The following is a 27,136-nucleotide window of genomic DNA, read 5'->3' as shown; positions in this document are numbered from 1 at the left end:
GAGGATTTGAATTAGACTAAGTTTAACGTGGGTAGGGTTAAGGAAGAGGCCAAGGAGAGAAATAATAAATCAAATGCCAGCAGAATATCAGGTAACTTCAGAGCTTATTTGCCTTTCATAGCTGGTATTACTGGGATGTACAATCCAATGACCCCATCCATGGAAAAGAAAGCAAACAACAAACCTGTATGGACTTCATACAGTGTAGCAAATGTACGGTTTAATGTATAATATTTCAATTGGCTTATGAATAATGAGTCAAATTTCTCTTTGATTAAGTAGTGCTGGATTAGGAAACGAGTAGCCTCAGATCAAACAGCTTGTGGAAAGAATTAGCACAATTCTTGAGAAGCCTAGCAACTAGCAAAAAAGAAAAAAAGAGAGAGAGAAGAGTGCAACAAAAAGTTCCCAGCTTCAGAAAGGCAGCGAGACTCTAAAGAGCAGTGAACCTTGGGTGCAAGTGAGAGGTTGCCACATCCCGCCCCATGAGAAGCACTGAAAAGCTGCCACAGGGATTTTCTCCTCTGTCCATCGTGTTTCCTCCAGTTCCTCTACTGTTTGTCTCTGTGAAAGATCCCTTTTTTTTCAATTACATAAAAGGACAAGAAGAGATAAAAGATGGGTCCAGGAAGTTATGCTGCCCAGATAATGACCCTTTCTTTGTTAAAATTCCTAAATGTGAAATCCCAAAGAGAACAAATTCAGCCTCTCATCTTCTATTTCCCTTCCTCCTTTTGTCCATGTTGCTGTCAGTCTCTTTGACACATTATTCTTCAAACACTCCCTATCAACTCTAATATTTCCCAAGAAGGAGACTCTTTTATGTTCTTCATCCTCATGAAGACACCATACATTTCTTTGGGTCAATGAACAACTTTCTCTCTGACCATTCAACCTGACGAGTAAATTACACTCAGACTTTAGAAGAAAATAATACATCTATGACCAAGATCAAACAAAACCCATACTAGCAGTGTCTGATTCACCATGGGACCTTTACTCATTTCAGTGTTACTGGAAATATAGCTTATCAATGTTAACTAACCTAAATATTTTCATGCTTTTAAAATCAAGTGGAAATTTTAAGATTTCAGTTATCCCTTAGAAAGCCTGTGATTACTTCTTGCAGCTTCCACTGACACAGCAGCATTTAAAGAGAAAAGCTGCCAGGCCAAGCATAGACCAAAGGAACGTGTAAATTATCTATTCAGAAGCCCTAGCTGGCTGCAAAAGAGACAACATTGGTGCACTTTAAGTGAGTGCAAATGACAATAAAGTGCTGTAGGTCATGGAAGGGAAAGCAAGTGACTGTCAGAAAAAAGCCCAGTGGTGCAGTATAGGCAAAGTAGGAGACAACTGAAGTGATGAATATTTAGATACAGGTCTGAAAACAAAGATTTCCATGGTAACTTAATTTAATTTTTTTTTCTGGAAAAATTTGAAAATCATTATGGCTGAAACAGAAATTGAACTATAGGTTTCTCTTGAAGCCTTTATTTAGGCTAGGGTTCACAATTTAGTTCCTGTCCAGCATCATATACCAAAAAGGCAGCTAAAATGAGTAAATATTGCGTGGTTGTCTTAATATTTGAAGGTTTAGGTGCATAAAGGGTGTGGCATACACAAGGTAAGTAATATAAATCTAAGATATCAAGGTTATATGTGGGATTTCAAGTTTAAAGTACATTTCACTGAGATGGGCATAGCTTACCCAGCTACTGCATAGTATATACAGCAAAAAAGCAGAAGGAGATAGGAAATTTCCTATGAAAACCAGGACAGTCACTGTCTTTTCTAAACTACTTAAAAACTAAACAAATTTTTAGACATCATTTATTGTAGTTTTATACAATATTACTGATAAATAAATTATTTGTTTTTATAAGAACAACTGTGCTATGCTGTAAGCTGAAAGACTTAGTGTTAAGCAACCTGTTACTACAGTATACAATTCCTTAGTTGAATCAGAATTACAGCTTAATACAGGTATTTCACACAGCTAAAAACAGGTAACTGGGACACAAAAAATAATAGAAAGGTCTTATCATCGGATACTGTGTCTTCCTGCAATAAAAACAAAAACAACAGTGATTCATAGTTGTGCAGAGAGATGCTTAGCTGCTGAAACATCCTTTACTGGTATTTTTGGTCCCGTAAAGATGTTGAAGATGTAAGTCTTCATTAAAATGTTTAACTCTTGGAGATGTTTGAGTAATCTGTATTTTAGAGAGAATTTATTTTTCATTTTTTAAGTTTTTTCCGATTCTGGAATTTCTATTTTTTTTTCTGTCCACAGAAATAATTGCATGCTTTACAATCTGTGATTAGAAATAGTATACAGAATACATATCCCTTTTCTCAGAAAACTTTGAAATACTGAGTGGAAATTCAAACTCTTCAAAGAGTTTGTTTCCTGACAGAGTATGTAAGATGCTTTCTGCTCATACTTTGATAATCACTTAATTCTATTAGTCCATCTAATCCATTTTCTTTTTCACATCAAACTTTCTGCCTTAGTATAGAAAGTGTGATGGTGTACTTTTCCTTAAGTAAAATAATATTTTCCACATCAAAAAACTATACACATAGAATCGAGTGTGGAGCTGAAAAGAAAATTGTGAATAACAAATTCGCTGAAAAACTCAGCAAATCAAATAACCCCCCCTTCCTTTTTAAATGGGAGGAGAAGACTTATTAGCAAATTCAGGCTGACATATGAAAATATTTTTACTCAAAAAATGAAACATTTTGTTTTGACACCATTTGAAATTGACACATTCCTTTATGGAAATACCAAAATCTTTCACTTTGACATTTTCTAAGATAATATTTCTGAATTTTTATTTTGAAATTAATTTTTCATTTGAAACAGGCTCAAAAAAATTAAATAAGCTTTAAATGAGGAAAGTACTCTGCTCAAGGTAAAAGAAAATTCCATATTTTGATGAGAACACATAAAAGGAACATTTTCCAGTTTTCAGTATTTGTGGACCTTTACTTTTCCTCTAAATTTTAGTTTGCTTAAATCTGTTGCTTATAGTCAGAACCTAAAACAAATGCTATGGTTCATCCACTTTCATTGATCTCCACCACTTGACTTCAGCTGGGCCACAATGTTTATTAAATGAACAAAACTCTATATTCCCTGTTTAGAAAGGAGAAGACCACAGGAAGAGAAAGGGACTGCTGTCATCAGCAGTGTGCCTATGTGTGTCCCTGACTGTCCATTCCTCCCTCCCCCGCTCACAGCTGATTCCCCATTTTCCATCTGTTTAATTTGCTTAAGCAGTTAATTAATTTATAGGCAACTTGTGTCAATATGTTTAGTTAGCAAGTAGCTGTCACAGGAGTATCCCATCTCACTAGTGGGAAGACGATTTCAGTTGTCAGATGAGAATTTAATGATGTAAATGCTGGTATTTTGTCAGAAATCCTACTTTGCATCACGGGAATAGGCACAGGACATCTTTTCTACCTTTTGTTTATAGTGGAAGGATACAGCCCTGTCCTCATGGGAGCTGCCCACTGGGGAGGGAAGGGCATTTTACCCCAGAATTTACAGGATCAGTTCAAAACAGGCATACCAAGGCAGGAGTTTTGTTGTTTATACTTTTTAGAGAAAAGTTCTAGAGACTGTCAGTGCCTCTCTGAACTATGAGCTGGTTTTTTTTATGTTTTTACAGGCAAAGAAGAATTTCCCTCATTGATTCTCTGAAAATCTTTCCTTCCTCTGAACTCTGTTCCCATTTCATATTCGGTCATTTCCTATTTCACAGGTACTCTGGGTTCTTTCACTAGAGTGGCCCATTCATGCATGGAGACATTTCTTGTCAAATCAGGCTTGAAATACCACTGCACTTTTGCTTTTATTAACCACCTTTACATGATAATCATCACCTTGCTTGCTGTGACTCAGCACTGAGCATTAGTGATCTATGTACAGGAGATCACTGCAGTTGGTGTAAAAAGTGGGTTTTTCCTTCTCCTCCCTGATAATTAAAGCTTTGCTTAGATGGCAGGAGTGAAAATATTAACACCTGGAAATGAGGGAAAAACAAACAACATTGTTGAGTTTCATTATAACTAAGAGCTTGACTAAAAGGAACATCAGTGCAATTAGAGTGTAATCCAAAGCCCATTAAAGTCATTGGGAATCAGTCCACTGAATTAAATAGGCTTTAGATCAGGCCCACACTGCATATCAGAATGCAGTGTTATCTGAAGGAGATTGCATTTCTAAGTGTGAATAACACTGCTGCACACAGAGCTCTGTTAACAGAAATTCCAGCTCTGTCACATTTTCTGTTTCTGGCATCCTCTTTTCATCAACATTTGTCTTGTAGCAGATTGTTGTTATTATTCTAAATCCAAAGTGCTTTTTGAAAAAGCATCATCATCATCTGGGCAGATCTGCTGAATAGTTCTATAACATAGTAGGCATGGCCATGGCCAACACAGAGCAATAATAAAAAGACACCTTGGAAATATGTCATTTTAATGTCCTATCAATTTTATAGGCATTTTAAATGTTTTGTAGATATGATCAGAACTGGCTCTATAAGTGGAAAAAAAAGCACGATCAGGGTCAGTTGCTCAGAAAGCTTGAATGTCTTAAAGAGGCCCCATGTCAAAAGGCCTTGAAATAACCATATATTCCTCCCCGTGATGCTGCCAGGAGAGGGGAGGTGACAGAAAGTATTATAATCATTAGTAACAACTTTACTAAATCTCTAAATTCATTGCTGGTATCCATTGCTGGCCCAGCTAATTATGGCAAGTCAGGATGCGACAGATTGTTGCATTTACTGAATTTAAAATGAAGAAAAGGAGTGTGCTAAGGGAGCTGGCATTAAACAAAATTCCTTCACCAACCTGTAGCACACACCAGGGTGCTGGCTCTCCTCTTCCTCTTTCATGGATGAACTTTTTTGTAGGGGTTATGCACCGTCTCTACCAGCTACACCTATGATCACCTGTGGGCAGGGGATTTGTGCAGAACTATCATACCTGGGAGAAGGTCAAGGCACCCCTGTCCTGCTGTGCTCAAGAATTCTGCCTCTAACCTCTATGGCTAATCCTGCTTTCAACATGACAGTCATTGTGGGAAAGAAAACACAAGTCTAGATAGGCTAGAAGGAAGGGGTTTTCTGACTAGGCCCATTTTTCTCACTAGACACATTTCCAGGACTTTTGTAGAAGCTGTGTTTGTAGAAGTGACAGGAAGGTAAAAGATGTTTTTGATGTTTACTATATGCCTTACCCCGGATGAGGGGACAAAGGGAAAATGTTAAGAAAGAGATGCAAAAAACCCAAGTAAAACAGTTAACTGGATGGCGGAAGCTGAGAGCATATTTCTGTTCTATACCACTCAGTCTGACAGGCAAGAGAAAAGGTGGTGGCTCTCTGGGGTTGAAGAAGGCGATGAGTGGAAGAGCCTATCAGTCTCTAACCTAAAGCCAACTGGTGCAGCTCACAAGAAGACAATGTTCTTTGGTGCGGGAGGTTGTAAAAAGCCTTGAACAAAATCCTTTTTATATCTCAGGCCAAATAAGACAATATTACTGCTGTCAACTAATTTTCCATTTGTAGCCTTCAAAGGTATTTACAAATGAATTCTGTGTTAATATCTGACATACAGACAAAGCAAAGAAACAGTACATGAACTACACTTGAAGAACCTGGACACTTTGAACCAGGCAGGGAGAACAGATAGAAATAATGGGGAACAGAAGACACATTTATTTTTCACCCATCTATGACAAAATTCAAGACAAAAATTAAATCAATTAATAAAAACAGAAGAATATTCCTTTATCAAATTTTGGGATGGAACTATTAATTCTTAGATATGAGAGTTTACAAAACCCCCAAAGAACGTACTAGAAATGCTGTTGCTGAGAGCATTGAAGTTTTTCTACCGGTGGCAAGTAATAAAATATGGGAAGCCAAGACATAGAGTTTGCTATTCCTGTTATAAATATGCATTCTCCTTCACCCAGCAGAGAAGAGAAATTTAAATTTTCAGTTCTTCAATTCAGCTGCATCATTTGTAATTAATTTCCCTAAAGAAAAAGCAAGGGATCAAACGAGGTTGATCTCTGCTACAGTCACCAAATAAAATTGAACTTGACACCAAATATTAATTATCCTTGGGCATAACTAGTGGTAGAAACAGCAAATTTCTGACTGAAGGCGGAATAAGTTAGCTCTAATAAAAATGGCTTGGATTAAATTTATGATTTGCAGAAGAAGCATCTAACACAATTATATTCTGATAAACTCACATGTCAGAAACAGGCCAGAATATTTTGTCATGATGCCCAGTGTCTGTCTTGGATGAGGCAAGTAAGAGTTTGTACTTCTGTAGCTGCTTTTTCTGAAGAAACCAGAATGACTTACAATCATCACTTCACTTATGCAAACAATGGAGAATGGATAATTACAAGCTGAAATAAAACTGCCCTGGTGTGAAACTCAAAAACAATCCACAAAAGTTTAATCAGGTGGGAAGACTATTCTCCACTGGAAACAGCAATAGCACGTCGGAGATGTAGTATGGACATACTTTTATGCAAAGTGGTCAAGACCTCAATTTCATATTTTGCATTTTCACATTCAATAGCTTATTACCCCATATACTTTTCTTCCTCTTTAATTTAATTACAACTGGATGCTGAAATGATGTGCATTGAATAACTGGTGCCCCTTCCTACAGCCTATTTTTCTGCCCATTAAAAAGTCTGATAGACTTACAGTAGAAAGTAGTGCAACAAAGTGTTATCATATTGTGAAATGAAGGAAATAAAATCAAATTAACACTAATTTAATTTTGAATACAAGTGTCCACAATAAGGTCTTAAAGTGATTTAAATAGCCAATTCAGATTAATTTTCTGGTAATCATGCAGATAAGGTTTTATTCTATAGTGACTGACTTTTCACTTCTGGGGAACCATTTTATTGACAATGTAAAAACCAGGAAAGGTGTTCATTACAAAAATGAAACAGGAAGAAACATATTAGCTATTGACTGAATAATTTAACCAGGAAGTGACAACAGGAGAATTACACCCAGGTTACAAAAAACCAATACTAAATTCAACAGTCATTGGCAATATAAGAGAAAGTGGATGAATTATCACAAAATTCTTGAACTTTGAATAAATATAAAGGCAGGGACTAAATGTATCAACATGCAAAACTTTGAAACATGGCCAAGTCAGAGTGCAATAATTTTGCTATTTTAAGCAATTTTGATTTCTGTTAAGGGCAACTTTCATCTTCTACTTTATCCACTCTGAAATAAGGTGTTTGTACTATGGTGTCAGGCTGTGCCCTTTTAGAAATCAAATTTTATCTGTCACGTATTAGTGGAATATTAGTATGTGCCCACATTCTCACACACTGGCATCTTAAAATGATTTTGTGAAGAAGATATTTTGAGTCATGCTTAAAGAGAAAAAAATAAAATCAATTCATATATATTCTCTGTATAACATAAATTGATTTTAACATTACTTTGGAGCACATACATCACTTCTGCACACCGCTTCCTTTGTATTTTCTGCAAACTCCATCTGCCCTCTAGCAAAATCAACAAATATAAAATATTGCTGCTTAAAAGCACATCGTAAAATGTGTGTGATGGACATAAGTATCACGTGCTGAATATCTGAATTGCCATACTTCCAGATGCTGGTTTGGGTAGGTCTTTTCATTCACTGTGCTTTGCTATTAGCAACTTTGAGTTTTCTGTTTTCCAAGCATTTTGCTGTTAATTATAAGAGATTGTACTCATGCTTATCTGCACAAAGGTATTCAAAGGGACTAAGATGGAGGTAGAGAAAAAAAACCAAAGCAGACACTTTTTATTTTCTCTTCACCAACATTTCTATGTGAGAAGTCTTTGCTGTATTTCCAAAAAGCAGTACTCTGGCAAAAACATAGAGATCCAACTTCATCATTCTGTTTCCCTAAAATGTTTACCTGAGGCAGCTTGAGGAAAGCAGTGAAGATAGAAATATAATTGTTTTGATTTCAATAAAAGTGACCAGTTTCACCTCTCAGGTCAGGTGCTATGATGGGATAATGCCATTTAGATGCAGAGTCATTTCCAGAGCAACAAGCATTTTCATAGCCCAAGGAACAGTGGCCCAGCTCTTTAGCTGGCATAAAACCGCACTGTTGCACTGCACCAAATGGAGCGACTCTGATTTACATAAACCAAAAACATGGTCCCGTGTTTCCAGAACCACATTTTGTAATATCCTGAGGATATGTTTTGAAATAAATAAATAATTCAGGGCTGTGTTATTCACCTGGCAAGCTTGACTTGCTGTGCTGAGCCAAGACTCTAGCACAGCCCTTACAGCTGACAGGCGCCGTTAACTCACAATTTCACAGCAATATCCACAAATACCCAGTTTGACTCAAGAATATTATGGAAACCACTTTCCCACCCCAGATCTCTGTCATGGAGGAATATTAAATTGCTACTTAGCACAAGAATTTCTTCTGAAGAAATTTGCCATAGATAGACATCTCATCCTTGCAGACAGCATGAGACTCAAAATCCTACTTTAGTGTTTGATGAAGATGGAACACCCAAAGCAGGGCACAAGGAAAACAGAAGAGCAGTGTTATAAATAAAATTGGTTTATGTTGGTTATCAAGTGATGTAATTTAACAATATGAAATAAAATTTTCTGTACTGAACATTAGGAAGTATGTGGGAGCCCTTGGTAATTCCCCTCAGGCCCATTGTATCCCATACTTTAAATTAAGGAGAGAGAAAAATACACTGGTTTAAATTTTACAACAATTTTGGCCTGAAGCAAACCTCACATTTTCCCCAATACAAATCAGCTGCATTTAATTCCCCAGACAGCTGGCATGAACACAGCCTCTCCACAGGACACCTGAATTACAAAATTAGCACATTCAGAACTCTAAATCACATTCCATTACATTAAGCCCTAAGGTCCAACGTTATGGAGAAGCAGAATAAATTGCAGAACTTCTCCTGAATTAACCCTCTTAGCACACTCTCAAAGTTAAATTGCCCTTTCCTCCCCTTTGTGGAGTCATGGAAACTTAAATACTCCCTCCTCCCCTTTCTCATCTGTTTCTCTTCTTGCCTAATGGCACAGCTTATTGGACAGAAGTTGAATACCTTGTCAAAACCTCACATTTGTAAATTAGCACATCACAAGCTATTTTTTCTCACTTATGAAATGTGTGGGTTAATTTTTATGCCTGGTCCTTCAAGACCCATCCAATTCTCAGCAGCACACTGTTGAAGCATGATGGCACACCTGCCTTAAAAAAGCACATGCCCATCAGGTTTTCTCGTATGCAAGTTGCTGCAAACAAAGTAGTAATTCTTGGGAGAAGAGATGCAAGTTTGTGAGACAGTGTTGTGTGAAGCTATGCAGAACTGACCTGATTAGATTGTTGCAAATTTGCTAGTTCTTGCTATGCTATGATTGTATGATTTTTCTGTTGCAATTACTATGAATTTTCATGTTAGGTATTGTACACTTAAAGACCAGTGTTTTACAGGCTCAGCTTTTGACTCAATAGATGAAGACAAAAAGGTAATGAAAAAGTAGCAGCAGACCTTCAAGTAGGAAGACTAGGATCAGAAAAAAGTGATAACCATATGCTTGAGAAAAAGAAGTATTATGCTTGAAAAAGCATTTTTTTCCAAATTTTAGATTCTTCCTAATATTAAGTACTAAATATCAATTTAATGTTAAGATATCTCAAACAAGTATAAAAATTTTTACATTTGCTCTACATGTTCATTAATAGAATGCCAAGATGTGTGGAATTTAGTCCTTGTCCCCATCCACCTCACAGAAGCTCCTGGGAAGTTGGTTCTGCATGTGTCTGCTACAAGGACTTGCTCCATTCACAGGTTCAGCTGTGCCGTGAGATGTAAGTACAATCAAGATTCACTGGTATTTTCAGGGAACTTCTGTCATTTGCTCATTCCTTGTCACATTTTTTCAGTGTGATGGGAAAAGGACTGGGTCGAATCATTACAAGTACATCCAGGACTTCTGACATGCAGTTTTTGACTGCATGTTCATTCAGTGCATCTTTGCCTCTTGTTTCTTGTTATAGATATTAAATTACTATTGTATGGTACACCAGAAATCCATGACAACTGTGGCAATGAGTTTTGTACCTTACAGAAAATTTCAGTGCTTGAAGAATGAGAATAAGCAATGATTCAGTATTTATCTCCAAAACCTTACTGGATCTATCTTTGCAAATGTATTTTATAAGCAAATAACATATGTAGTTTAAATTCTCTGGCAAATAGTAGATGTAAAACTTTTGATAAAACAGACTGAAGCAAATTGATTGTGCTGAGAAAACACCCTGCCAGCTAAGCTAAGAATCTTGATCTTTTATAAGATGTCAAGGGAGTTGCAATAGTTAGCAGAGTAATTTGTGTACAGATACTTGTCTTAAGGAACTGATTCTCATGTGGATGCAGCCTGGTCTGGAGACACTCCTCCTTGGACCGTGAGTTACGGCTGCATCCCACAATGCAGGGGATTGCCAGCACCCTTTTTCTGAAATAGTTCAACAAGGTGGGACATCATGCTCTGGAAATCCAAGTTTGCTGGGACTGAGAGCTTTGCAGAGGCCCACTGTGCTCCTGGAGCAGCTGGAGGCTGCAGAGGCAGAGCCACTGAGCTGCCAGAGCTCAGAAGGCAGTCACGTACAGGAGGAGCACAGTCACGACAGCCACGGAGGTTTGTGTATCTCACACACCTGGGGAAAGGTGGAATACACATGGCTTTTTTTCTTTTCTTGTTGGACATGTGGTGTGCTCAGAAGGGGTATTAATTTGCTTGAGGGTCCTCTTTTGCCTTTTTGTTGCCTTTGCCTGAGCCTCACATGTACTCTTCCCTGCTGAGAAAACCAAATAAATATCTTGAGGGTCACTCCACATTGTAAGAAGGAGATAGGTAATACATACATAAACTTTGCATCAGGAGGCTAAAAGGGAAGACATCATCTCCAATACTAAGAAATCATGTTGCAGCAGAGGAGAAGAAAAAAAAATAATTATGGTGGAACAGTTCCATGGGGAAGGCAAGTGACTCTCTGCCCCCGGGGCTACTGGGTGTTAGATTTTAGAATAGAGGAATTAGACCATGTTGTGATTTGGTTTCTGGATCTTTTGCATTGAAAACTAAAAGCATAAAATAACTTTTGAAAACAGATTTAGTTTAAATATTTGCGTTGCTGGGTGTTTCAAGAAAGGATTTGAAGAATTCAAAGAACTTAATGAAAAATAATAACAGCCAAAGAGAACAATTTGCAGTAAGTGGAACAAATAGAAAATAATGAAAGCAAACTGATTCAGTCTAATCTACTGAAACTAAACTCTTAGCTGAGTGCATGATAATGGAAATAATTAAAATTACTGATTGGATGGGGACAAGAAAATAGCAATAAAGAATATTGAGCTAAAGTATGGGAGAAACAGATGTTTTTGCAAATATTGTGCATGGTAGGCTTAGTGAGAGTACAAAAGTGTCTGCATATTTGAATATAAATAAAATATTTCTCATAAACAATGTTTCCAGCTTCTTTTTTCCATGGCTTTTGCTGTCCTTTAGTCAATTTAGTGAGAAATTTATCCTTGGGCATACTTTTTGCCTTCTCTGTCACAATGCATCAATTATACTTCACACCATAGAGTGACATTGCCTTGCAACATTGTTTTATGCTCTATTCTGCTATTATTTATGAAAAAAATCCCATAAAAGCTATTTTAGAGGAAAAAAAGCTTCAACACATTCAACCATGCATTCTCATCTATGGTGAATTTTAATGTCCTATATTAGTCCCTGCTAAAGAGAGTGTTAGGTTATAGAATTCAAATGTCTTTTTCCTCCACTCTGCACAGATTCAATCATTGTATCTTCAAAGTCCATGGTGTGTGTCAGCTCATGCTCAAGAAGCCAGCAGTGACAGAGAATTGAGATGTGCTGCCTTTTTGCATTCTTTATCATCCTTGCCTGGGAGAAAGAATATTCTTTTCTGCAGTCCAGGAGCTGCGAAAACACAATTGAGTATTCAGTAAGCATCTACCTAACATTATTTATGAAAAAATAACTCAAAGAATGTTTACAAGAGGACAGTGTCCATCTGGAAGACTAAGGGTCAGAAAACTTGGGCTGTGTAAGTGGTTCTGTCACCTACTGTTCTACTCATACCTTCTCTTTCTGTGTTAGGTTCCTGACATCTGAATGACTAGGGGAAAATGACTATGAAGATATATGTTTTGACAGATCATTATTGCCATCAGTTATGATTTAGATAGGAACACTGCAAACCAACTCTTTTTTCAGCTGAATCATATTTTAACCCAGCAAGCTGACTTTACCATCCATCTCTTATTCTTACAGTGTTTGGAGGAAAAACTGTTTATGCTCTTCTAAAGCACAATCAAATAAGGTACTCATAAAAATACTACCTAAAGAGGCCCAGGCTTACTCTGAGGAAAACACAGGTAAATTCATTTATCAGATTATAAATTGTAGTTTTCTAACATTTACATGGAAGCATTTACACGGAAATTGTTAGGACAAAAAACTTACCTATTCCAATTTAGAAATTCCATCCTCCAAAAACTAAAAAGCTCCAGGGATGCCCCTTTCTCTCCAGAGAAGACATGAGCTTGTCTGGGATGTGATCTTCACCAGTATCTAATTTGGTGACACATAGATTCCTAACATTAATAAATATTAGCAAGGAGCCATGAAGATGACAGATGAACTGGGGCATCCACTATGTAAAGAGACACTTGAAATCTTCAGCCTGGAGCGCAAATGGCTCAAGGGGACCTCACCAGTGTGTAAAAATACCTGATGGGAGGGACTAAAGGAGATGTAGTCAGAGTCTTCTTCACTGTGCCCACAGGACAAATGAACTAAAATACTGGAAATTCCTTTCAAATATAATAAAAAATATTATTTTTTCCCATGCAGATGATCAAAAGTAGGAACAGGTTAAACAGAGAAGGTTAAGAGTTTCTGTGCAGATATTTAAAATCTACCTGACCATGCCCAGAGCAACATGCTCTCACTGACCCTGCTTTGGGCAGGTATTTGCAATAGATAGTCTCCAGAGGAGCATCTCTGCCCACCTCAGCTATTCTTTGATCAAGGGGCCAGAGCTTATCATGCATTTTTAAAAACCTCACAGAAATGTCTTAGGTGGAAAAAAAAATTATTTCAGCTCTGATATTTGATGATCTTTACCCTTATCAGGTTCTAAACTTCATAATGAGTGACAAAGACAGCACATTAATATCCTTTTCTAAGAGATAATACCATCTACTAAAGGAACAGACTTATCAAATACTATTTGGAGATAGCAGCTGTGTTCAGTGAAAAGACACACAAAATCTGGATGAAGTCAATGAATTTTGCTGATGATACATAAATAGATGTATTTTTTCCTTTTAATATTAGACCAGAAAAAAAATACACATTAATTCATTCTTTCTTTGTCAGACAACTCATGAGCCGTCTTGAGGGAATCACTCAGAGATCCGCTCTGATCTGCAGAGACACAGGATGGAAAGTTTCTTCTTCATTCCCAAAAGGCAAGAAAGGATGAGTGAGAGAGAGACTGAAAGACAAGGTGTCAAAATCCCACAAAATTTGCTATCACAAGATCAGGAGGTAACTGAACAGTCTGAAACCTGACACCCTAATGTGTCATCTTGGATGGGTTGTCTTACAGACTCAGCTTGCAGAAAGCTGTGTGTTCTGTTAAATTAAAACATTGCAACAGTAGCAGAAAGGCTAAATTTGTTACATTTACAAAAGGTATCCAAAGAGAGTAATGGTATTGGTAAAATGATTATGTTAGTCTAGAGCATTGGTAAAACAATGGTTGTTTGGAGCAGTCCCCATGCTCTGTGCAAGAACATACATGTTCCTTGGTGAAAGCAGACATAAGATCCCTTTGGGAACTTGACCTGGAGCAGCACCTATTTGCATCAGATGGAGTCAGGATCTGCAAATAGAACAGTTTGTTTCACTCTGGCTTTGCAGAATAATCTAAGGTCCCCAGATGAATCTGCTGTACCTGCGTAAACTGAGCATCCTTGTGGGAATATTCTGCAATGAAGCGTTGAAGTTTGACCCTGACTGTCTCCTTTGTACTCTGCCATAAGTGCCAAGAGAATGAAGAGCTGTTTTAACAGGACAGCTGGAGATTTCTTTGATGTAGGCAGTGCTATGCCACCCACAGTCACTGGGAGCATTGCAGGGTGGGCCCAAAAGAAAGGTTCTGGCCAGGTGCAGAGTGAGCTGTGCTGGTAGAACACAGCAGACTCAGAAGGATCTTTCCTATTCAGCAGACTTTAAAAGAGTTCTTAACTTCCCTATGCATTTTAGGGATCACCTTCATTCGAAGCAAAGTTCTCAGGGAAAGTCAGCATGAAGCCCACCTTTTATCTTTTTTGACCATGCTCTTAATACATTAAGGAGAGATCTTTGTCATCCATTCACATGAGCTTCCTGTACAGGTACTGTGCAAGATAAATGATGACAATACTAATTTTTTTGTTAGGAAGCCTAGAGTATCCCAGGTGTTTGAAGAGATAATTTACATAATTTGATGACATGTTCAGATGAAGTAATATTTTTGTCTTATTTTATAAAGGTAAAACAGAACAAATCCTTCATGATTGCTTTATAACACAATGTGCTTGCCACCTTAGCCACAAAAAATGCTGCAAACAGCTAGTGGTACAACTATCCTCCTCCAAACTTTTTTGTCTCTGCTAAACTTTAAGACAGGAGCCCAGCTCTTTCTTCTTCAGCAAATAAATTCCATAAGTCTATTGGGTAAAGCAGTTCAACCAAAGTGATGGAATATGCAGGATGTTTGCAGGCATAGGTTTAATATGACTACATTGTTCCATATTTATAAATGTGTCACTTTTTACTGGCACAGCTTCACACATTTTTTATGAGAGCTGCTCTTTTCTTGGCAAAGCAACACATTCATTACACCAACATCAAGACTTCAATGAATAGAACCATCTTTGCATGACTCAGAGGTCTTACTCAGAGGTAGGGCAGACTGAAGAGATAAAGTAAGGAAAAACATTCCTGAAATACAGGAAACCAACTGGGAAAGACAAAGGTTTAGGAGGGAATGGGGAATGTATATATTCTGTGGTGTATTGTCTTATTTTGGAAAGAGTCAGAATTCTCTTGTGGGTTTGTCTCTGATCCCTTCAAACTATTTTGATGTATACTTGTATGCTTAAAATTATTTCTCCTCCCTGTTATTGTGCTGTCATGTTAATGGATTAATGTGTCACTTTTTATTTTCATTATAATTTCTGTAAAGAACATGAAAAACCCAAATGCCTTAGTAACTTGTAAACTACCACAATGTACTTTGCCCTGACCTTGTCATTATTGTATAACTTAATTGGCCAGCTATTCCACTTCTTTTCTTTTTCATAGCCTTATTATAGTGGAAAATTAAAAGAGACTTGTCATTTACCAGTCAATCAAAAATACACATCATTCATACATGAAAAAAACAACCTCTCAATTACTTTAATAGAATTAACACTAATTATAATAAAAGTCTCCTGAGATAAAGATTAAGATCAGGACTAATGAGCAGACATTTAGCCATTCCTCCGACAAAGCCTGTAATAAAATTAGGAATGGGAACAGTTTAATTCAATCACAAAATTGCAGTTCCAAAATTTCTACCTCAGACTAGCAGATATTTAAGACACCTGCATTTTTCTCTGTATAAAGAGTCGGAGTACATCTCATTTTGCCTGTTCTGTTGGCTGAAGTGTAGATCTAGCTGTAATTTCAAAAAATGTCTTTCCCAAGATACTTGATGACATTTTCACATTTTAGACCACCTCTCTGATGGGAAGCATAATCATTTCACTATTATGCTGTTATTTCTTGCAATACCTTTAGTTTTTCTCACACAGTTTCTATCTTCAGATGGAGTAATTTTAAACTTGATGAGGAAAGGAAAGTCCTCTATTTTTTCAACCAGTGCCCATAGGGTTTGCAACAAGATACTCTGTGCTCTATCACAACAGGAACAATAACTTAAAAGAAATAAAATAAGCAATAGACATGACAGAAACTGGTGCTCCAGAACTGGCTATAAATCAGTGAGGTCTGGGGAGAAGGAAGCCACTGGGGGATGCTGCTTTATTATTACTATGGGAAAATCAGACACTAGTCATTTAGTACCAGATTTAAGGTAACACAGACTTCAAAATGAAAACCTGTTCAAGACAGAAGGTTTTCATTTCTATGAAAACAAGCACTGTTATCACAGAATCAGTGGTTATCACAGAAAGTATAGCCAGCTATAGTTATGAATATTTGTTGGTCCACTATTCTGGGCAAATACTCAAGATGATATATTCTGGTTCACTGTATAAAGATTACATCTCTAACTTTAGGCTAATTAAAATTGATTAAGCATTACTTTCATTTAGTTGATTTCTTTTCCTCTTTTTCTCCTGCCTTGTAAAATATTCCATCCAGAGATCATTCCCAAGATATTCCCCTGCACTTCACCTTCTTCTTTCTGCTCTTCACAGGCTACCTCTGCAAAAACCCACAAGCAAGAAAGAGAAAATGGATGAAGTTTTGAAAGGAGTCATCTGATCATGCTGATTACCTGATGGACACCAGATTAGAGGGCCCAGGATAGTGAAACACTGATCAGGTAGAAATTACCTTTCTTTCCCCTTTTTTATTTCAGATCAAAGAGCACCGATTTAAAATGAGAGCGTGGCCTTTGGAAAATAAGCACCTAAACCTTTCTGTCATATACTGCAGTAGTTCAGAATTATTAGGTTGCACATTATTCTCTTTCTCTCTTGAACAAATCAATTTACTACTTGACAAATCAGCATGTAATGCAAAATGCCAACTTACAGATTGGTATCATTAAAGAGAGAACATGGTTTTATTGGCAGAGGACCATATTTTGCCTACGTTGCAGATCTCTAGGCAGAAAGCTTTGTTTATAGGGGATCTGTGACCTGTTACATCTGTTACACTGTAAAGAAAATACAGATATGGTCAAATAGGACTAAAAATGTAAGTATTTGGATTGTCATGCCTCTACCACAAACAAAGCTGCCTGATTCTTCACAGACCTGTCAGAATTGGGAATTAATTTGTTATAATTGATGAAAAAAAAATTTTAAAAAATTACATAGAAAGGGTTTAATGTCTTGGAATGCAAAATCTCCAGGGGTCTATATCTAAAAGTTTAAATAATTATACAATTTTCATTATATTGCTGAGGCCACATATAAAAATTAAAATCTCATTGATTAAAATTATTAAGGTTGTATTCCAATAATCTAACAATAATTGAATAGGAAGATAGGGGAAAATATGCCTTTAATATAGAGGTTCTGTAGCAGTTTTGAAGATTGTAATCAAAGTCTGGGAGGAAGAGGATTAAGTTAAGCTGTCTCAAGTGTTGTCTCTTCTGTTGTATTGGTATAGTATGGTTCTAATATAGAAAATGCAGTCTCCATTTAAATTATTCATACTCCTTTTTCATTAGACAATTTAAAAACTTGGTAAAATTTTTATGAAAGCCAGAGCCCTACAATAACTTTGACTTGGTGTTCCAAGGTAACAAACTTTTCCTCATAATTCCTTTTCTCAATAAACGCAAATTTTAAAATTTACATCTTTCAGAAGTGATGAGGCCCTGTAAACAAATATAAATATGCATAGCTCTGTTCCAGGTTGGACGTCTGTCACTCAAATCACTGTCTTGCCACAAGCTACCCCCATACAATCAGAAGGGAAACTAGATATAGTTATATGGGTTTACAGGATGATGTCTGCATGAGTGACAGATGTTTGTGTACTAGCAACATTATTGCTTCTAATAGCTTTCACTTTTATGTCCAAAGTGTTGCAAATTTACCTCCATATCTACAAAAAAAAGTAAAAAGAAAAGAACAGAGGAATATTACAAATTCGTTCCCCTCCTCCCCCTAAAAAAAGCATTTTTTTCAATAGAAAGTAATTTGGGCAGCTGGTGAACTGTGGAGCTCACCAATCTATGAGTTCTCAAACACACACAAGCTGTGTCTTCATGGTTCAAGGAAGAACTGACATTATGCCTGGAAGGATTATCAATCACCAGCTGCACAATATCATCTGTTGTAAATTGGGAGCCTGATTAATAACAGGGATTCGAGCATGGTTCTTGAAAATTGTGATCTTTATTGACTAACTGGACTGGTGACTTTCTTTTTTCATGTTGTTTGCACCCAGTTTGTGCTGTTTTCTGTTACTGTTAGTGTATATTACTATTTCTGTTATGATTGTTTTCCACATTACATAAAGTCAACAGTGAAGTGTTGGGTGAAGCAGGTAAATTCTTTATCAGTTGTGTATGAGACTTCTTGCCCTGCTTTTGATTTTCTTTCTCATTCATCAATGATTGTAATGCACTTCTGTTTTCTACTCTTTTCAGTGTGGGAATATCTAGAAAATAAGGGGAATACCTAACTCCATTGGTTAAAACAGCCTTTGAACATGTTCAACTTTCCAGAATTCCATATTTTCCCCTAAGTATTGAATCAATATTTTTGGAGGCAGTTTGCTTTTAAAAAAGAACAGTTTCAGAAAGTTTGATTTTCTACTAGCACATCCACACTAACTATTTTAAACCTTACAGATTACACTGAACTTTGTATATTTTTCATGTGATAAAGTCAAAAAATTGCTGAAGAAAGGGACTTTGATTTTCTATCCTTCAGTCACCCATTACATTTTAGGAGCTCTATGAAAAGGAATAGGTTCAACTTAAACTGTTTTGGGCTTCCTCCTATTTCCTTAGTCTAGTCTGAGGAGTGTGCCACCACATTTTTCTCTTGACTGGCATGGATGAACTAGAGTTTGTGTCCACAGGATTCGCAGCCAATGTCTCTCACAGAACTGGACGAGCTGACACTTTTCTCCTGAGGTAACACATTCACACTGTGTAACTGCCAAAAAAGTCACACACTCTGCAGAACCTCCAGTAATTATTGACAGCTGTAGGTCAATTCCATGAGTAACCTTACTCTCCACATCAGCTTCAGAACAGACCAATTGTAGAAGCTTAATTTCTTAATGTGTTCCTGTCTTAAAAAAATGGATGTAAGTTGGGACTTTTACCTGAAACCATTGTCATTATCACACTTTTTTTAAAATTAGTAAATGCATCAACAAAACCCTGCAGTGCAAAAAACCTACAACCCCAACTCTCAAGCAAAAAAGCCCCAAACTAAACCTTAGCATGATAGGAAATAAACTAATGTTGACACAGTCAGTAAATTTTTGCAAGCAGACCTCGTAAAGGATAATCAGTACAGGCCCCTTGAAAACTTTTAAAACTCATGACCTTGAGACATGGTGTGTACCCCAAGAAATAAAGCAGATCACAGAGCAGAAGCCAAAAGCCCATGCCATTTTTTGCTGGAAGATTAACAATGAGCATCTATGAATGGCTTTTGTGAAAATAAAATTGATTTAGCATAGATCACCTTTGTTATGTTCAACTGCTATATGCTTTTTACTTGTAGCAACTGAAAGTCTCAAACCTCATTGCAATTATTTGCAAAGAAGATATTTTTTTTCTTTTTAAACATCCAAGGTTAGCATTATGAATTAACTGTGATCATAAATTCTATTCTTTATAAAAGTAGAAAAAATCCCCACCTAAATGTGTTTGATTTCTCTACTGTCATCCTCCTCTAACCTAATCACAACAAACTCATCACACCAAAGTTTTAGAAACATGTTTCTGTACTAAAATACTTGTCAGTTTCAGATGATGATTTATGAGTGTTAAACCTTACTAAATCCATGGTTAGAAGACAAATATTGATGCTCCCCTAATTAGAGAAGAATTTCACAAGAAGGTCAGTGCAAATGTGCCCATGGTACAACGTTGCATAATCAAATCCTGTAACTATGAAATACTGTTAAGGGACCTCAGCTTGCTGGGGCCTCAGCCATGGGCAGACTCTCCCAGTATCTCCAGCTTCTCTCTGAAGTAGTGAAATAAAGAGAATGGAGTTACAAATGCTGAGTGTCTCACTAATATGTGTAATCTACTGGGAGGGCAAAGAGGAACCCCAGGGAAACTCTAGCAACTCTCAAAAGGTGCAGCAGAGGAATTTGCTCTTTCAAAAATTCAGCTCCATTCTCAGGATACTAAAGGGAGGATGTCTGCCTTGAGAGAAAAATTTCTTCAGCAGCGAGAAACCTTTTTCACTGGTTAAATGGAATGAAATGCAGACCAGGACACTTTAGGAGGAGGAATTTTCTTCAGACTGAAATTACTAAAGATATATTCTCAAGAGTGGCTCTTGAGAAGAGGTGAGGCCTAGAAGCACAAATGCTAAGAAGCCTCAATAAGGGATCAGGGACATTTCCAAAAGAATATAATTTGCTGGAAACTATTCTCAGATATATAGTATTTTGAGCAAAGAGCTAAACTTCATGATGAACCCTGTGGCATCAGTGATTTGGAATATGATTAGTGTCCCATTGAAGTCAGCAGGAGATTTCTTCTGCATTCAACTGGCTTTCCATTGCACCCTTGTGGGATGGAAAATTCAGAGTATAATTTGTAGCCTAAGGTATGCAGTCAGGGGAGAAAAGACACTGCATGCAACAAATCAACCCACAACCAGGCCAGCTGCCACAGACAAAAAAATAAAAGATACAGCCAGAGTGACAGCAGGCGGAATATCAGCCATCTCTGGACAGATGAGCAGGTGGCAACATCCAGGCAGAGCCACTGCCAACCGCTGCCCAAGGAGCACCAGCCAACAGCCCAGACCTCCAGGAGCAGAGCAGCAGAGGTGTGGGTACATGACCAAACTGATGCAGCTCAGTGCAAGCAGCCACACATTAGCTAGAGTGACAAATCAAGGGAGTCAGGGACAGATAAAGGTTGAGGATGAGTGGGTTGCTCCTGTTTCAAGCAGCATCCCAGGTAGTACACTCAAGGCCTATTTAAAGTCCATTAGCAGAGTGTCTGAACAAAGCCAACCCTTCCACCCCTTTCTGAAGTGTTAGTGGTTAGGCTGGCACTGCACAGAAGTCTCCATCCCTGAATTGCCACTTGGGGCTCACTTTTAACTCAAGGCAGCTGTTTATATCTGCTGCTCACAGGAAAACAGAGTCCCTGTTGTGACCTGGAAAAGGATGTCTGGAGGCTGCAGGGTGCCTTGACTGGACAGGCTGCAGCAGGAGCTTAGCACAGATTTCTCACTCTCTAGTATATTCAGGGATGTCTCTCCCTTCCTGTCATTCCTTCAGGAAGCCGTGACCTCCCTGCTGAGCTCTCATCTCCTACCAGTCCCACACCACCACCTGATGGCCTCAGTACTGGATATAGAGGGGAATATAAAACAGAAGGAACTGTATTTGTTGCACTGTAAGAAATTCACTGCTATGTAGACCATACCAGCAACATTAAGAAATACCTGTGGGCCCTTTTACATCTGGCCACAGGCTTTGCTTACAGTGACAAGCTTAAACAGGACTGAAGCAACACCCCACCCGAGCATTCAGAGCTTTACTGGAGCACACACAGGCAGCTTTTATTTCCATTGTTATTTGTGCCGTGTGGGGGGATATCATTGCCCACATTTCTGTGCAAGTCTAATTTATTTAAGACCTGCAGTAGGAAATAGCCAGTTTGGCACTTCTAAATATGCAGCTCCCCACAGTCCATAGGATTCACATTTTTCTAACTGGCTGGTGTTGCCCTCCTGCAGTATTAGCCTGATACTGCCCTCCTGCTGCTCTGTCCACCTGCTTCGAATTTATTTCCAAAATGCATTGCTACTGTAGGATCTTCTCCCTGATGGTGAACAGGTTTGCTCTACTTGGTGTACTCATAGATTCCCTCTGCACTGGGATTTGACTACTGATTATGCATTTTTTCATCTTCTATTTTTAAGCTGAGGATAAAAATCCCCTAGGCAAAGGAAGACACCTTAATGCATGATACTTTCATCCAAACCCTGAAATGGGAGCATATGAACATGAGTCATGTGCTTTACCACTTACGTTGTAGTTCTTGTTTCTTTTCAAAACAAGAAGCAATGGAAAAATATACAATGTAATGTTTTGAAGTAGATCCAAAGGTAGACTAACATTGAGAACTTCCAAAGTTATTTCCCCTGCTCCCCTTCTGGAGAAGACCTGTAAATGTAACAGAATGATAACCTCCCTACAAAATATTTAAGCCATGAAAGAGAATAATACTCCTACTACACAATTCACTCAATGCTTTAAGTAATTTGTAGACAGAATTACATTTTTATTAAACCTTACACATGAATTTCTATACAACCTTACTGGTTTCAGCCTTGTTAAATTGTCTGCCACTCTTCAATATGAGACTGTAAGAGTTCCAACTGTGCAAATATTATTTTACATATTACAGAAGCAAATTTGTTGCTACCTTCTCCTTTTTCCTTCTCACCTAAATTATGATATAGCATTTTGCAAACACTTACGGATTTGCTGAGAAAACAATTCCTTACTGTGTCAAAATGACCATCTTTCCTTGTAACATATCTGCATGTACACAGATGATGGAGGGAAAGTTTCTTATTTTCAATTGTAGTTGAATGAGCTCTTACTGGAAAATTAAGAATTTCTGGAGAGAATTTGGCAGAACAGATGTATGCTTTCCCCAAATGAGAAACATGCATCTGTTTCCTAGAAATCTAAACAACAACAGCAAAGCACTCATACAAACAAGTTGTGTGGGTTTTTATTTTTTTTTCCCTACAGATGGTTCTTATTTTTATGCAAAGAAATAAGGGGGGAAAAGCCACAGTGGAAGTTTCTAAATGAAGCAATGAAGTGCATTCTTATCAATGAAATTTAAATGGTCTCCAGGATGAAATTTTGTTTCATACAAATCTACCCAGTTGTACCTGAAAACTGTACAAAAGCCTTCCTTATTAAAATGCTGCCTTTCAGCTTCCCTGCTTCCATTTAGTCACAGTCTGATCTCCCTATCAATTCATTTTTTCCATTTCTGGTACCTGTAGATCATTTTGTCTTGCTCCTACAATGTGGATTCAGAGTTTGCAGTCAGGAACTGATATGATCCAGTGCAAACCCTTTTGATTAGATATTCCTGTTCCATGCTCAGAGCTTACAGGAAGGATATGCTTTTTAATGTCATGAACACCATTTCCCCCCATTCCTATAATCATGCTTTACAGCCACTAAAGAGGGAACTAATAGAAGAGATACCCAGACTATCAAAAAACCCCATCCAGAATGGCAAAATAGCTTATTGTAATTAAGCATTAAGAGTAATTTCCTAATCCTTAAATTTTTCAATTGTCCATTTGAGAGATGGGTCTCTAATTAAATTTTACTTTGGTTACTATAATGAAAACAGTATCATCTAGAAGTCCAGCCTCAGCCAGCCTGTGTGGATAGCAGTGATAAGGCTGGATAATTGCAGGGCTAATAAATGGCTTTTTATTGTGTCTGAAAGAAATGTAACAATATATAGTCTTTCTGAGTAACTTTAAAACACAGCCACATTGTACAATATTGCTACTCTGATCACTTTTTCCTTTCTTTTTTTTTTTTTTTTTTCCCAAGCATGGGAACAATTGGACTATAAAGGAGTGATTGTTCCTAGGTCATATTCTCCTCGAGGGTTTCCAAAAAGCAAGCAATGCTTCTCAGGCAGTTCCAGTAGCTCTGTGACAAAGTAGAGCAACTTTCAATAACCTCTGTTATTCCTCTTCATTTACAGTGCAGGCCAGAGGGTAACTATTTAATGTGGTAGCCAGTTCCCTGAACCTCTTGTACATTTGCTGAAACATGAAGCATGTTCCTAACACCTTGAGTTTCTTGAATGAGTGCGGGATTTCAAAGTTAAGGAAAAATAACAATCCAGGGACTAATGCTCTACTGAATAATCCAGCTCTGGAGACAGAACCTCTGCACAGTAGCATCCTTCCTTTGAGGCCAGGACACTTCACCATCAATTAGAAAAAGGTACCTTTCACAGACTCATTCCCTTTTATGGCTACCTGGCGATCTGGGAAAGTGGTAGGAAGTGGGAGCCAGGCAACCAGCATGCTCTGTTAGGCTGCTATGGATCTTAATTAATGTGCAGAGCAGCACGTAGGCCTGGACACTTTATCCATGTTGTCTGGATACAGAATGAATGCAAGTGAAACTTGAACCTGATCTAATAGGTATATAAGTTGCATGGAAAGAGCTGGTAAAAATCCCTATGTAAAACAACCTTTTGTTAAATGGGCAGCTTGTGGAAGAGGTTGCAAAAATTGCCCAGGCTGCTCTGGAATCCCCTTGCACCACCATGGGGCCTTGGGGAAGTTTCTGTACTGACTGCAGAATATCTTGCCCCGCCTGCAACCCTGCTCCCTACCCCACCTTCTCCTGGGCACCATTCTCACATAAGATTTGTTTCCATAACTTCTGCAGAAAACATTACTTTCATCCCATCTTCCTCAGGAAATCATATCTATTTTCTCTTTCCTGCATGAGCTTCTCAGTGGCTATGCCACATTGGTTGCACAACACAAAAAATGTCATCATAATATAGTCTCCAATGCATTTTTCTACCAATCCACACAGAACACCTTTGAATGAGTCAGTCCTAGGATCTTGCTTAACCACCCTGAATAAAAAAAATCTGAACAAGAAAAAGCCCAACAGAAACTACCTCAGTAGTATTATTTTAGTTGAACAGACTCAGTTTGCATCAATGTTGCAAATTCATTAATCCTCAGTAATTCTAAAAAACATGTTCTGTAGAATTATAGTTACACTTAAAATTAACTGGCATTTGTTGAACTCATTCACCCTTCCACATCATCATTAAGCTCCTTCTCATCTCCCTGTGCAACCATTCCATGCATTAGGAGACTTTCTGTATCTTTCTCACAGAATTTTAAGGTCAGTCAGAGAAGTTAACACCATTGTTTTTCATTTAACCTTTGAGCTGTATTTTTACCCTTATTTCTCTGTATGAGCACTTCACTGTACATATTCCCAACATGAATATATGCTTAACTCTGACCAGATCCAGAAACTCTGCCTCTTACTCAGTATCTTAAATTTAACTGACTACGAAGATTTACATCTCTTTAGGACATGATTTCTTTGACATTTTTGATTGGCAATTGAATATTCCAAAAATATTGGCCATCATAAAAGCCTCTGGGCCTTTACATATTATACAATTTTAGAAGTGGAGAAGCATAGCCTTTTATTCCATATGCATTAGCCCTGTGCATTTACTGTAGTCTAAATAGAGTTCAAACAGACTGATTTTTTTGAAGGTGGATATTTGCTAAATCCTGAACAGAATTAATTTCAGCATTCAGAGACAGAAGCTGAGTACTAGTATTATGACTCTTCAATGGGGCTTTTTGTGTTTTTTTAATAAAAGCAAAGCTCTTAGATATAAAACTCTGAAAATCATGCCATGAAGAATGGTTTAAGACAATGTTTAAAATAATTTTTCTACTTTACAAGTTTTGTATTTTCATGGGGGGAAAAAAAGCACATCTGAATTTTAGTAAACCACTCTCTCCTTCATAACAAAAAATCAAATATGCCAATGTTTTTCTTTCTTTCTTTGCAAGTTCTAAGGCATCAGTGTTATTCTGAATGAAAAGAGAGATACTGGAAGACTATTGAAGTGTCATCTAGTTATTTGAGAGTGAAACATTTTAATTGTTGAGTATATTACTGGTTGGCAAGTGTAAGAGAGAGAAGTGTGTTTGTGTGCAAGCCATACAGACAATGTAGTCATAAAGGGAAAGAGGAGCCTTTTCTCTTCTCAAGTAACATAAAATCCAAAGGCTTTAGTGAGAGATATCACTTGGAAAACACTGCTTAGTCTGAAATCTCCTGAAAAAATATAGTGATATTTCTCCTCTAGAGTTTGTATATCTCCATCACTTAGACCAGTGCAGCTGGTAATGCTCATTATCCTGCCTTGGGAAAAAACAGCAAAGGAGTCTTCTGTTGGAGAATGCAAAGGGTTGCTCTGTGAGAACACTGAAAATTTAACTAATTTCTACTGATAATTTCTGGTCAGACATCATACACTGTTGTTCTACCCCACTTCCATCTGCAGTGAAATAGGATTAGAAAAAAGAATCAGAAAAGACATGTGAGAACCAAGGCCTGAAACTGTTGCCTAGTTATGGAAAGTTTTGCCATGCTTATTAATCTTTAAACCCTTAAGAAGTTTTTTTATTTTTCCCCTTTAAATACTCCCAAATCAGTCTAGCTGCACAGCAGCAAGGTTGTGTGCTAGCAGAAAAAAACATCCAAAATTCTTTTGTAATCCAAACACAAACTCACACATGATGCAGCACACTGCATTTTTGTGGTTTCATTTTATAAAGCTGAAGCTGAGAAATACTGTATATGACCTGCATTGATTAGAAAAAGTACTGCAGCATCTCAGCTTCTCTAGGCAGTGAGAGGAGCATCTTTTCTCCACTCCTGCAAGCGTGACATGATAGCTTGCTTATGTTTCCTACCTTAGTGATACAGCTTTGAGATTTATAAAGCAACCATTGAGCCTCTTGCCTCTTTCTTTAGGAGTCACAATGTGCAGCTTCTTTTGTGTTGCCCATATGCCAGCAGTCTTTTCAAAAGCCACTCCTGCTCTTCTGCTGATCATTGCAACAGACAGGAAGGTGATTTCAGGAGAGCTGCACTGATTCCCACTGCTTTCAGTGAGAGATGAAACATCTTCTCTCTCCTCTCTGAAAGAAGTACTTGGCAGAAGCAACAGACAAGTTTTTAAACTCCTATCTGTACTTCTTGGAAATGGTACTAGTACAGATCACATTCTCCCAATTAAAAATTGACAGAGTGAAACAGTCTAACATTTTGTTGCGAAGGTATTTGGTAAAAAAGGATATTAGATGGGGAAATATTGAACAGTGAATACAATATCTCCAGCAAGTCTATCAGAATTGCATCATTTGCCTTTAGCTGGTGCAGGATTTTTACTTAGCTCTGTGTTTAGCATCA

General features: G+C 37.5%; 1 protein-coding gene across 1 annotated transcript in view; it reads right to left on the bottom strand.

The window, feature by feature from the left end:
• ADGRL4 (adhesion G protein-coupled receptor L4) overlaps positions 1–26,879 on the bottom strand; it is a 130,143-nt gene extending 103,264 nt beyond the window's left edge. The window contains exon 1 of the mRNA XM_068199981.1: positions 26,638–26,879. The gene's annotated coding sequence lies outside the window, so the exon portion shown is untranslated. The remainder of the gene's footprint in view (positions 1–26,637) is intronic.
• Positions 26,880–27,136: the final 257 nt, after the last annotated feature.

Source organism: Anomalospiza imberbis, chromosome 9 (genome assembly GCF_031753505.1).
Source record: "Anomalospiza imberbis isolate Cuckoo-Finch-1a 21T00152 chromosome 9, ASM3175350v1, whole genome shotgun sequence".
In the NCBI taxonomy this organism is placed as follows: domain Eukaryota; kingdom Metazoa; phylum Chordata; class Aves; order Passeriformes; family Viduidae; genus Anomalospiza; species Anomalospiza imberbis.
This window is presented reverse-complemented; position numbering and strand designations above follow the sequence as displayed.